The sequence below is a fragment of the Prionailurus bengalensis genome, chromosome E2 (genome assembly GCF_016509475.1).
Source record: "Prionailurus bengalensis isolate Pbe53 chromosome E2, Fcat_Pben_1.1_paternal_pri, whole genome shotgun sequence".
Lineage (NCBI taxonomy): Eukaryota > Metazoa > Chordata > Mammalia > Carnivora > Felidae > Prionailurus > Prionailurus bengalensis.
Window position 1 is genome coordinate 10936758 of NC_057352.1, and position 12169 is coordinate 10948926.

Below are 12169 nucleotides of genomic sequence, written 5' to 3' on the forward strand. Positions count from 1 at the left end.
GAGAGAGAGGCTCCACACTGTCAGCACAGAACCCAGTGCAGGGCTCGAACTCATGAACCGTGAGATCGTGACCTGAGCCGAAGTCAAGAGTCGGTCACCCAACGGACTGAACCACCCAGTCGCCCCTTGTTTGTTTGTTTAAATTAGATTGCCATCTTTTCCTTATCGATTTGTAGTTCTTTATGTAATGTGCATATTGTCTTGATTGTTTGAAGCTGATCTGACCTGGACCTTCTGTAACTCGCATCCAAAATGCAGCTTTATTAACACAGAAAGAGTCACGAGTATTCACTGCATACAACCTTTTGCTTTGTCTTTTTCACACCTTGGAGTTGTCGTGGCCACGATTACATTGTAATATATGACGTGGGCACAATATTGGGCTGGCGTTTATTGTGTGATTTCTTTCTCTCTCTCGCTTAAGGTTCAAAGACACTTCTCCAGCTCTCAAAGTATCCCCCCACCCCACCCCGGGTCACCCTGGGAGCAGACTGGACAAGTAGAATGTGTGAACTTGAGGGCAGGACTGGCAGGGACCCCGGGGGTGACCCGGGATGTGAAAAGTCCTTTCACTGGAAATCAACCTGAACTCCAAATGTGGCCCCTCCGTGAGACTTTACACCCAGCACCTCACAACGGCACCCTCGTCCACCCGTGAGTGTCCACACTGAATGACGGAGTGTTACGTCAGCGAGAACGTGGGGCGGCACCTGGTGATGGGATGACCTTGGACAACGTCTTGGCAAAGGTCCATTGTTAGTTGGAGGGAATCGTTCAGGTCCGAGGCCACCGACGGCAAGCCTCAGCCTAGGAAATGGGACTTCAGGCCGGTTTTAATTTAGCTCCGTCTACTTCTCAAAAATTTGAATCGATAGCTAACTTTCCAATTCCCAAATCAGACGAAAAGTCAGATTTCTGGCTTTCCTTCAAAATAAGAGAATCTGGGGGTTCCTGGGTGGCTCCGTCGGTTAGGCGTCAGGCTCTCTCTTTCGGCTCAGGTCATGATCCCGGGGTCAGGGGAGCCCCAGACGCTGTGCTTGGCCCCATGCTGGCCGTGGAAACTGCTTAAGATTCTCTCTCTCTCTCTAGGTGCCTGGGTGGCTCCGTCGGTTAAGTGTCTGGCTCTTGATTTCAGCTCAGGTCGTGATCTCACGGTTCGTGAGATCGAGCCCCGTGTCAGGCCCTGTGCTGACCGCCCAAGCCTGCTTGGGATTCTCTCTCTTCCCCTTTCTATGCCCCTCCCCAGCTCACACACACTCTCTCTCTCAAAGTAAATAAATAAAACTTAAAAAGAGAGAGAGAGAGAGAGAGAGAGAGAGAGTCTCTCTCCCTCTGCCCCTCTTCCCTACTCGCATGTACTCTCTGTCTCTAAAATAAAAAACAAATGCCATCACAAATACTATGACTAAATTACTAAAACAGTTTCTAGTACTTTTAACATTCACTGGTTAACTTCTGTATCAGTCAGGATAAGTTAGGTTCTGCGGCTAGTAACAGCTAAGCCCCCACATCCCAGTGGTTTGACACAAGAAAGCTTTATTTGTTTTCTCACAGGCAAAGTGCAAAGTCGGCTGTGGGTCCAGGTGCCTCTCGGGACAACCTCCTTCATGCCGTGGTTTAGTGACCCAGGCTGCTTTGATCTCCATGTCACGTGTGTTCCCATGGTCACCACAGCAAGGGGAGAGAGAGCATGGGGGACGCACGTGAAGGAGCATCCGGACGTTTCCACTGGGAGGGGACACAGGTGACTCTTGCTCTCCTTTCGTTGGTCAAAGCAAATCACAGGACCACACCGAAACTTCAAGGGCGGGTGGGGGAGGGAAGGTGCCATCACCCATGGACCCGGAAGTGCAGGGCACTTGGAAATAACAGTAACACAGGAATGCCCCCCCCCCCCAACTCTCATAATGTGCCCGGCACCAGGCTAAGCTTGGCACATGTATCTCATTTTGCAACAGCCCGATGACATGGATACTATTAATGTCCCCAATTTTAGAGTCAGGAAAACTGGGGATCAGAGAAGTTAATTCAGTTACCTAAGGCCACACAGCTAATGAATGGCAAAGCCAAGGCTTCCTTCTTCAGCGCCCTGACTCCCGGGCCCAAACATCCGACCTCATACAACATCACGCCGTCCCCTGAGAAAAGGGGGTCTGGGGGGGTGTCACCTGGCTTAGTTCCTGCTCTTTTCAGGCAGTTGCTGTGTGATGTTGGGCAGGCGGCTTTCCTTCTCTGGACCATGTGATTTTGTTCTAATTTAGCCAAGCTGGGTTTACGCATCTCAGAATTCCTTTCCCCCAAGTGCCTCTGGCTTGGAGTTATCTGCAAGAGAGATTTGCATGGGATTTAGGTGGCAAGATGGGCATTACGGAGGGAAGGTCTACGCAGGCCCCAGGCCCCACAGCGGTTCCCGGTTCCCGCTCGCTGTCACTGATCTGCCGGCTCACCTTGCTGGCCTGGGGCACCCTCAGACCTCAGCTCCACCTACTCCCGCTGGCTTTTCCTTTCCTTTCTGTGAATTTGGCGCCAGCAACTCCCCCCCCCCCCCCCCCCGCAGCTCCGTGGGGGGCAGGGCACCAGCTCTTCCCACAGATCATGCAGAGAATTGAGGCTGGCGGTGGGGTTTTCGGTTCATCCTCATGGGTTCCAGGTTGTCCTTGTGGGCTGCAGTTTCCCAAGTCCCGGAGTCCCCTCTTCTGGGCGGGGGATCCGCTCCGTGGGTGCCTGAAACCGTGGATGGGACCGAACCCTCGGATACTATGTGTCTTCCTATCCACACGCACCTACGGTAAAATTTAACTCGTCAGCCCCGCACAGGAAGAGGTCAACAACAACGACCGTAAAATAGGACGATTAGAGCAATCCACTGTAATAAAAGTTATGTGGATGTGGTCTCTCTCTCAAAATTTATTATTATACCGCGCCGGCCCTTTTTCTTCCTCCCGCGGGGGGTTGAAGCGAGAGGAATGGTACAGGCGTGGTGAGGCTTGGGCACCACGAAGGAGGACCGGCTGCTTCCCCATCGCGGTTGATTGTGGGTAACTAAACCCCGCAATTAAGGGGCGACTGCTGTATCCCTCTGACTGACCCACGGACCCTTAAAAACCCACTTCCGATCCCGGGGCGCCTGGGTGGCTCAGTTGGTTAAGCCTCTGCCTCTTGGTTTCAGCACACGTCGTGATCTCACAGTCCGTGAGTTCGAGCCCCGCGGCAGGCTCAGCGCAGGCTCTGGGTGCCGGCGGCTCGGAGCCTGCTTGGGATTCTCTCTCTCTCTTTCCCTCTCTCTCTCTCTCTCTCTGCCCCTCCCCCACTCACGCTGTCTCTGTCTCTCAAAATAAAAATATAAATTAAAAAAAAAAAAAAAGCTTCCAACTCATTAAAAACAACAAACCCCAAACCCAATACTAGCTACAGAGGGGCAGACCTCGCACATAGATACATTTTGAGCAACATCCCCCACCCCCCCCCCCAGCTCCCTATTTGGTAACTTAAAAAAAAAAAGTTTCTTTTCTTTATTTTGAGAGAGAGAGAAAGCGCGAGTGAGGGAGGGGCAGAGAGAGTGGGAGTGAGAGAGAATCCCAAGCAGGCTCCGCATTGTGGGGGGGAGGGGAGAAGGGGGAGGGGAGGGGGGAGGGGGGAAAGGGGGAAGGGGAGGGGGAAGGGGGGGGCCTCAAACTCACCAACTTGAGATCATGATCCAAGCCGAAGTCAGAAGCTTAACAGGCTGAACCACCCAGCTCCCCCCCCCCCACCCCGTATTTAGTAACTTCTGATGTTCCCACCTCTCCTTTCTGGGTCTGCCCTCCCCCCAGCTTCCTCCACGTGGACGATTGCCCCAGTCCCGCGGGTCCCCAGAAGGAGGGCCTCACCCCGGGTCACTCACAGTGCACCTGCCTCGCCTGAGCACTGACTGATCATAAACAACCAGGACTCCTCCTTTATGAAATGGCACGTTTGGACGAATGCATGGCCTTTCAAGTTTTCCAGGAAAGAAGGAAAATGTGCCCTCTCATCTAGGGGTGAGAGGAACCAGCTGTTCCATGGGCCTTTCTTCGGCGTCTCGGATTTTGGCATCGAAGATTCACGTTTGGCTGCATAACACAACGGTTCATTTTAACACAAAGATGAGTTTTCCCTCAAAGTATGAAGTACAATCAGCAACCAAAAGTATCTGCCCCCCCGGGGAATGGAAATCGGTGCAGCCGCTATGGAAGGTCCTCAAAAAACAAACCACCGTGGGGAAAAAAAGGGCAGGGGAGGGGGGGAGCCTGGGTGGCTCCGTCGGTTAACCTGCTGCCTCTTGATTTCCACCCAGGTCATGGTCTCCTGGTTGCAAGATCGAGCCCCACAAGGGGCTCTGTGCTGGACGTGCAGCCTGCGTAAGATTCTCTCTCTCTCTCTCTCTCCCTCTGTCCCTTCTCCAGGAAAGGAAGGAAGGAGGGAGGGAGGGAGAGAGAGAGAGAAAGGAAGGAAGAAAGAAAGAAAGGACAGAAAGAAAGAAAGAAAAGAAAGAAAGAAAGAAAAAGAAAAGAAAAGCAAGGAAAACTACCACAGGATGCAACAATTCTACTGCTGGGTATTTATCCAAAGAAAATGCAAGCACTTAACTAGAAAAGGTGTCTGTACCCCCAAGTTCATTGTGTATTGTGAAATACACAATAGCCAGGCTGGAAACAACCTAAGTGTCCATCTAGTCAGTATGTATGTTAATATATGTATGTTAATATATATGAATATTCATATGCAAATTAATATTCATATACGAATGAATATTATACATAGGACGATAACTCAGCCATCAAAAAGGAGGAAATCCTGGAGCGCCTGGGTGGCTCAGTCGGTTAAGCGGCCGACTTCGGCTCAGGTCACGATCTCGCGGTCCGTGCGTTCGAGCCCCGCGTCGGGCTCTGTGCTGACCGCTCAGAGCCTGGAGCCTGTTTCGGATTCTGTGTCTCCCTCTGTCTCTGCTCCTCCCCTGTGCATGCTCTGCCTCTCTCTGTCTCAAAAATAAATAAATGTTAAAAAAAAAATTTAAAAAGAAGGAAATCCTGCCATTTGCCACAGCAAGGATAGATCTGGAGGGCATTATGCTGAGTGAACTAGACAGAGAGAGAGAGGGAATGCCTTATGATCTCACTTATATGTGGAATCTTAACGCAAAAACAAACAAAAAAGAAACACCAAAACTGAGAACAGTCTAGTGGTTTCCACGGATGGGGATTGGCTAAGGTAGTCAAAAGGTACACACCCTTCCTCTTCCAAGATAAAGGAGTCCTGGGAATGCGAGGTCCAGCATGGTAACTGTCGTTAAGAACACTGGACCGTATATCTGCACTTGATCTTAGCCAAAAGGCCGAGAAGCGATGCTGGACCGTATATCTGAAAGTTGCTAAGAGGAGCTCTGAAAAATTCTCATCACAAGAAAAAAGAAATTGTCGTTAACTATGTGTTGTGAGGGATGTCAAGGAGAATCTGCCGTAGATTCGTGAGTCCTTGGGGTGCCATTGCCATCGCCAAGGGCTTAGGCACATTCCAAATTGAGAAGCAGGCGGCAGAATGGCCCATTGATTCGATCCCCCAACATCCACTGAGAAGTTTCCCTGTCCCAGGCTCTGGGCAACGTGCTGGGCATACTTGAGTGAGTGAGGCAAGCTCCGCTTTTAGGAGCTTGGTCTGGTGGCTTGGGACAGGCTGGGTCAGCCCGTTGACAGTCAGACAGAGGAGCCCTGTAATTATCATGAAGATGTGCTCTGATCCCCGGTGTGGGGCGTAAAATACAGAATTCGCTAACCGGGGCATGTTTTGCCACAGTTTAAAGTTCCGCGGGGGCTTGGAGCCACGAATCTTGCCTAGGCTCATCCAGGAAAGCTTCCTGGTAGAGGTGGGATCTTGAAGGATGCGTATAACCACAACAGATATATTCGTTTTTAAGGGTAGCCATCGCGGGGGCGCCTGGGTAGCTCAGTCAGTTAAGCATCCGACTTCAGCTCGCGTCATGATCTCCCAGTTCGTGGGTTTGAGCCCCACCCCCGCCTTGGGCTCTGTGCCGACAGCGCAGAGCCTGCTTGGGATTCTCGCTCCCTCCCTCTCTGTCTCTCTCTGCTCCTCCCCGAGACATGCTCTCTGTCGGTCTCTCTCAAAATAAATTAAGAAGCTTAAATAAAATACTGCATTGTGTGGAATAAACACATTTTTTTTTTTTTGCTTCCACCTTTTGGCTGTTGTGAATGACGCTGCTATGATATCCGAGCCTCCGCTTTCGATTACCTTGGTGTATACCCAGGAATGGAATTTCTGGATCGCGTGGCAATTCCACAGCTGCGGTAACGTCTTACTGACGTTCCCACCAGCGACGCACGAGGGCTCCAACTGCTCTGCCTCCTTGCCAACCCTTGTTAATGCCTGTTTGCTTTTTTTTTTTTTTAATTATTATTATAACCATCCTAGTGGGTGCAAAGTGCTATCTCATGGTGGTTTTGATTTGCATTTCCTTGAGGACTAGTAACGTTGAGCGTCTTTTCGTGTGCTTTTTTGTACATCCGCTTTGGTGAAATGTCGACGCAAACCCTTTGCTCATTTTTTTTTTTTTTTAGGGTTTATTTTTGACAGAGCGCAAGTGGGGGAAGGGGCAGAGAGAAAGAGAGAGAGAGAGGGAGAGAGAGAGAGAGGAGACACAGAATCTGAAGCAGGCTCCAGGCTCTGAGCTGTCAGCACAGAGCCCGATGCGGGGCTCGAACTCACGAACCGCGAGATCGTGACCTGAGCCGAAACCAAGGGTTGGACCCTCAACCGACTGAGCCACCCAGGTGCCCCTGTTACACAGGGCACATGATACATGTACCTTCCTACAGACCTAGATCTCTCCATTGTGTGGATGAATGGATAAACAAAATGAGGAATAGCCACATAATGGAATAATATTCAGTCTCCAAAAAGAGTGAAATACTGAGAAACACTACAACTGGGTGAACTTTGCAGATATCATGCACAAAAGACCACACATTGCATGATTCCACTTGGACTAGATACCCAACATAGATGAATCCGGAGTTTGAAGGTGGATCAGCGGCTGCCAGGGACTGAGCCGGGGGAGAAGGGGGACCCTCTGCTTCATGGCGTCGAGATTTCTTTGTGGGGGATGACAGTTCTTGCAACTAGACGGAGGTGATGGTTGCACAAGATTGTGAATGCACTAAAGGCCACTTCACGTGCAACCTCAAAGGGTTCGTTTTCTACTATGTGACTTTCACCTCGGTTAAAAAAAATTTTTTTTTACTGCCTTCGTTTTTGGCTTACGTGGTGGTGGGTTCATTCACCACGATGGGGAAGCTGTAGGGAGACACGAGCTGTGGGAGATCAGGAGTCCCATTTTTAGAGGTCTTAAATTTGATATGGCCAGCAGACAGCCAAGCAGACTTGGGCACGCGAGCCAGGAGCTCAGGGGAGACATAGGGTGGGGTATAAATTTAGAAGCCATGGGGACACGGGAGGAATTTTAAGCCACGGAGCTGGATGAGATCATCTAGACGGAGGGTGTTCAGAGGGGAGAGAAAATGGTCGAGGCCCAACCCCCCAGGCCCCACTAGGGGTCAATGTCAGGCAGAAGAGGAGGCATCATGGAGAGGGATTGTACAAGAGGAGGGGCAGGAGAACCCAAAGAGTGTGAGTTTGAAAAGCAAAGAGAGTATTAGCCCAAGATTGCAGTTAGACCAAATGTCCATTCATAGAGGACAGTTTAGCATCCATAGTATGGAACAAATTGCTGTGTTAAGAAAAAAAATATCTATCTATCTATCTATCTATCTCAGGAAGGGCATCTCTCTATGCTGACATGGAAAGATTCCTTTTCTGTGAAATGATATGCTGATATCCTCAAGAGGTATTGCTTACATAATAAAGCAAGGTGTATGATGCCGTGGTTTTAAATTTTTTATTAAAATTTTTTTAATGTTTATTTATTTTTGACAGAGAGAGAGAGAGAGCACAAGCCAGGGGAGGGACAGAGAGAGAGAGAGAGGGAGACACAGAATCCGAAGCGGGTTCCAGGCCCTGAGCTGTCAGCACAGAGCCTGACGTGGGGCTTGAATCCACAATCCGTGAGATCATGACCTGAGCCGAAGTCGGACATTTAACCCGCTGAGCCGCCCAGGTGCCTGTCTCTTCAATTCATCTGAAGATTCAATGCAACTTCCCTGAAGTTCTCCCAATTACAGTTTAGTAATGCCTGTGATGTTTCCTTTGGACATGTTAGCGGTCCTTGAGCACGGTAAGAAAATGCATTTAGTACACCACTCGAGTGAAAGATATGAATACTTAATGTGAGAGAGGGGAAGAAATCTGAAGGCTGACAGCTCAGGGCTGCTATGTGGCTCCAGAATCATGAGAGACCCAAGCTCCTTTTAACTTGTGGCTCTGCCATTCTCTGTCAGGTAGCTTCCACCTCATGGCCCAACATGGCTGCTCAAGCTCCAGTCATCACATCTGAATCCCAATCATTAAGAAGGAGGACCAGACAGAGTCCCTTCCTTCTCATTTACAATGCTTTCCAGAATAGGAATTTAATAGTTGTTTCCACACAGCAACAGGGACAGAGCTCAGAGACAAAACACCTATGGGAAAGGGTAGGGAACAATGAGAGATACGGCAGGATCAGCATAGTCTATTTCAGAAAGATGTGACACTTTGGCCCCCCCAGCCTTCGGGTTGAGTGTTTGGAGAGCCAAGCAGCCATCTCTGCCTCACCCTGAGCCCAGCAGCATCAGCGATGCTCTGGTTGCCTAGGTGACCATCCGTCTAATCCCATCAGTGGTGGGGACCCAGCCACTACTGTCATTTCCATCGACCGTCCTTATCTGAACACACGGTGTCCCATTTAGAATTTAGCTCTTGATGTAACAAGGAACAAAACTCTCCTCATGTTGTTTATATGTTGAAATTCTTTCAGTTGAAATATAAAAGAATAATTTTAGTTTAAGAGCCAAATGCTAGGGGCGCCTGGGTGGCTCAGTCGGTTGAGCGTCGGACTTCGGCTCAGGTCGTGATCTCGCAGTTTGTGGGTTCGAGCCCCGCGTCTGGCTCCGTGCTGACAGCTCAGAGCCTGGAACCTGCTTGGGATTCTGTGTCTCCCTCTCTCTCTGCCCCTCCCCCGCTCGTGCCCTGTCTCTCTCTCTCTGTCAAAAATAAGTAAACATTAAAAAAAATTTTTTTAAGAGTAAAACACTGAAAGAATAGATGATTATTATAAAAGCAGCTGATTTTGTGACGAAGCCAACTTTGAAAGGCTTACACGTATTTAAAAAAGAGTAGTAAATGCAAATATCAGAGAATGTGGTCGCACACATTCGAGAAAGACAGACCGCCAGCCAAATCTGAAATTAATTTTTAAAATAACGAAAGAACAAACGATAAAGACTGGATAAAATAACCACTGAGAACTGTATTTAAGGGCCACCTGGGTGGCCGTTAAGTGTCTTACTCCTGATTTGGGCCCAGGTCATGATCTCAGAGTTCGTGGGTTCGAGCCCCGCGTAGGGCTCTGTGCTGACAGCCTAGAGCCTACTTCAGACTCTGGCTCCCTCTCTCTCTGCCCTTCCCCCACTCACGCTCTTTGTCTCTTTCAAAAATAAATAAGCGTTAACAAAACTTGTTCAAAAGTTGGAGGAGATGCTCCAAAATCAACTGGAACATCCATCATGAGTCATCTTTGATCTGGATATACGAAGTGTGAACGAGAAATAGAGAATCTTGTTTTTAATTCTGGACCTCGATGCGGAGAATTCAGTTACTCCTAAACCCCTTTCTGTTTTCGCCGGCACTCTTCAGTTTCTGCTTTATGTATGCACCCATCTGTTTGTTCCGTTTATGATACACACTCTTGAATCCACAACTCAACTAGTAAAGCACCGAAAATGCGGTACAATAATTCACTGTGGTGGATTGTGAAAATAATGGCCCCGGAGGAAGCGAGCCTCCTTGGGCCACACCCCTTTGCTGTGCGCCTTTGCCATTGACCGGGCTGGTCCGCTTCCTGCCTCCTGGATCTGGGCGGGTCTTGCGACTGCTTTGACCCCTAGCAGGGGGCAGGGGTGAGGGAGTGTAAGTTCCAAGGCGAGGTCCTGAGACGCCTTGCTGTTGTCACACAATCATATACACACATATACATGAAAACACACATGCGCACACACTCACATATATATACAGACGTTCATACACACATACACACAAATGCAAACATTTACACACATATAGACGCAAATAGAGGCACATATAAATACATATACATTCACACAAATGCATGCACCCACACACAGACGTGCTAGTATAAACACGAGCATTTTTTCCCGTTGGAAGGGAAAGCGAGGACGCGTTACGAGCGTTGGTTTTGGGGGACGGCAGAGGAGCGCGATGGTGGAGTGCCCCCTCTTTTCAATTCTGCACAGTTTGGATGTCCAACACTGTGCATATTTTGTTTTCAAGTGTCCACGGGGGCTATTTTGGCAGTGGGGTTGCGGGTCACTTCTTGTTTCCTTCTTTATAGGCACACGGATTAAATAAAAACCAAATCGCCACAACCTAAAAATAAAATGTGCTAGAAGCCAAGACCGCGTTACTGGCTACAGCAACAGTGTTTCTTTTTTTCTCTTTCTTTCTTTTCTTTCTTTCTTTCTTTCTTTCTTCCTTCCTTTCTTTTCTTTTTCTTTTTTTTCTTTTCTTTCTCTTTCTTTCTTTCTTTTTTCTCTTCCTTCCTTTCTCTTTCTTCCTTCCTTTCTTTCTTTTCTCTTTTTTTCCTTTCTTTTCTTTCTTTTTTGTTCCTTTTTTTCTTTTTCTGCGGGCATGATCGCTCCTTGCAAATCTGCTGCCCGAAGAAGACACAGAGCCCTATCTGAATATCCCGGCCCGAACACGTCCGCACATGTGAGACTGTCCCGGCCGGCAGCTGCCACCCTGCTCACATTCCTCAGGCTTCGAGAAATGACAGGAGCATCTGTCCAGGATTTATTCAGCCATGGTGACATAAGAACTCTATAGCAACAAGTGGCTGTGGAAAGAGCTCGAACACAAGGGTGTTGCTGTTCTAAATGGCCCCATCCTGGCAAAGTCAGGGTATCTCCCTCATGACTTTTTCATCTGTGATAACAAATGACAAGAGTGTTGCAATTCTGCTCAGAAATTAAATAAATTAAATAAATAAACAAACAAACAAAACGATCCCCCACTGTCCACTTTGAATCCTTCTGGATCTGTGCAACATGCGCACACACTCACATATATATACAGACATCAGAAACTCACATATATATACAGAGATCAGAAGAGGCAGCTGTTTAAAACCAGGGGCACGAGGGGCGCCTGGGTGGCTCGGTAGGTTGAGCGGCTGACTTCGGCTCAGGTCACGATCTCGCGGTCCGTGAGTTCGAGCCCCGCGTCGGGCTCTGGGCTGACAGCTCGGAGCCTGGAGCCTGTTTCCGATTCTGTGTCTCCCTTTCTCTCTGCCCCTCCCCCGTTCATGCTCTGTCTCTCTCTGTCTCAAAAATGAATAAACGTTAAAAAAATAATAATAAATAAATAAATAAATAAATAAAAATAAAACCAGGGGCACGAGACAGGACATTGTTGAAAAGAAAATGGGACCCGCTTGTTTAACAACCATTTAAACATTCAAGAAAAAGACAATAAAAAATAATAATAATAAATGAACGTTTTGGGGGCGCCTGGCTGGCTGGGTCAGTAAAGCGAGTGACTCCTGATCTCGGGGTTGTGAGTTCGAGCCCCACATTGGGTGCAGAAATTAGTTAAAATAAAGACAAACTTCTTTAGGAAAAAAAAAAGGTTTTGAGGAGCGCCTGGGTGTCTCAGTCAGTTAAGGGTCCCACATCGGCTCAGGTCACGATCTCGGGGTTCACGAGTTCAAGCCCTGCGTCGGGCTCTGTGCTGACAGCTCAGAGCCTGGAGCCTGCTTCCGATTGTGTCTCCCCCTCTCTGCTCCTCCCCCACCCGTGCTCTGTCTCTCTCTCTCTCTCTCAAAAATAAATAAACATTAGAAAAACAAAGTCTTGAAAATAGAGGGGGAAAAACACATCAGCGGGAGTATTTTAAAGACGGCATTCACAGCTTGTGAGTTTTTAAAACGTTCTTTATGAGGGGCGCCTGGGTGGCTCAGTCAGTTATG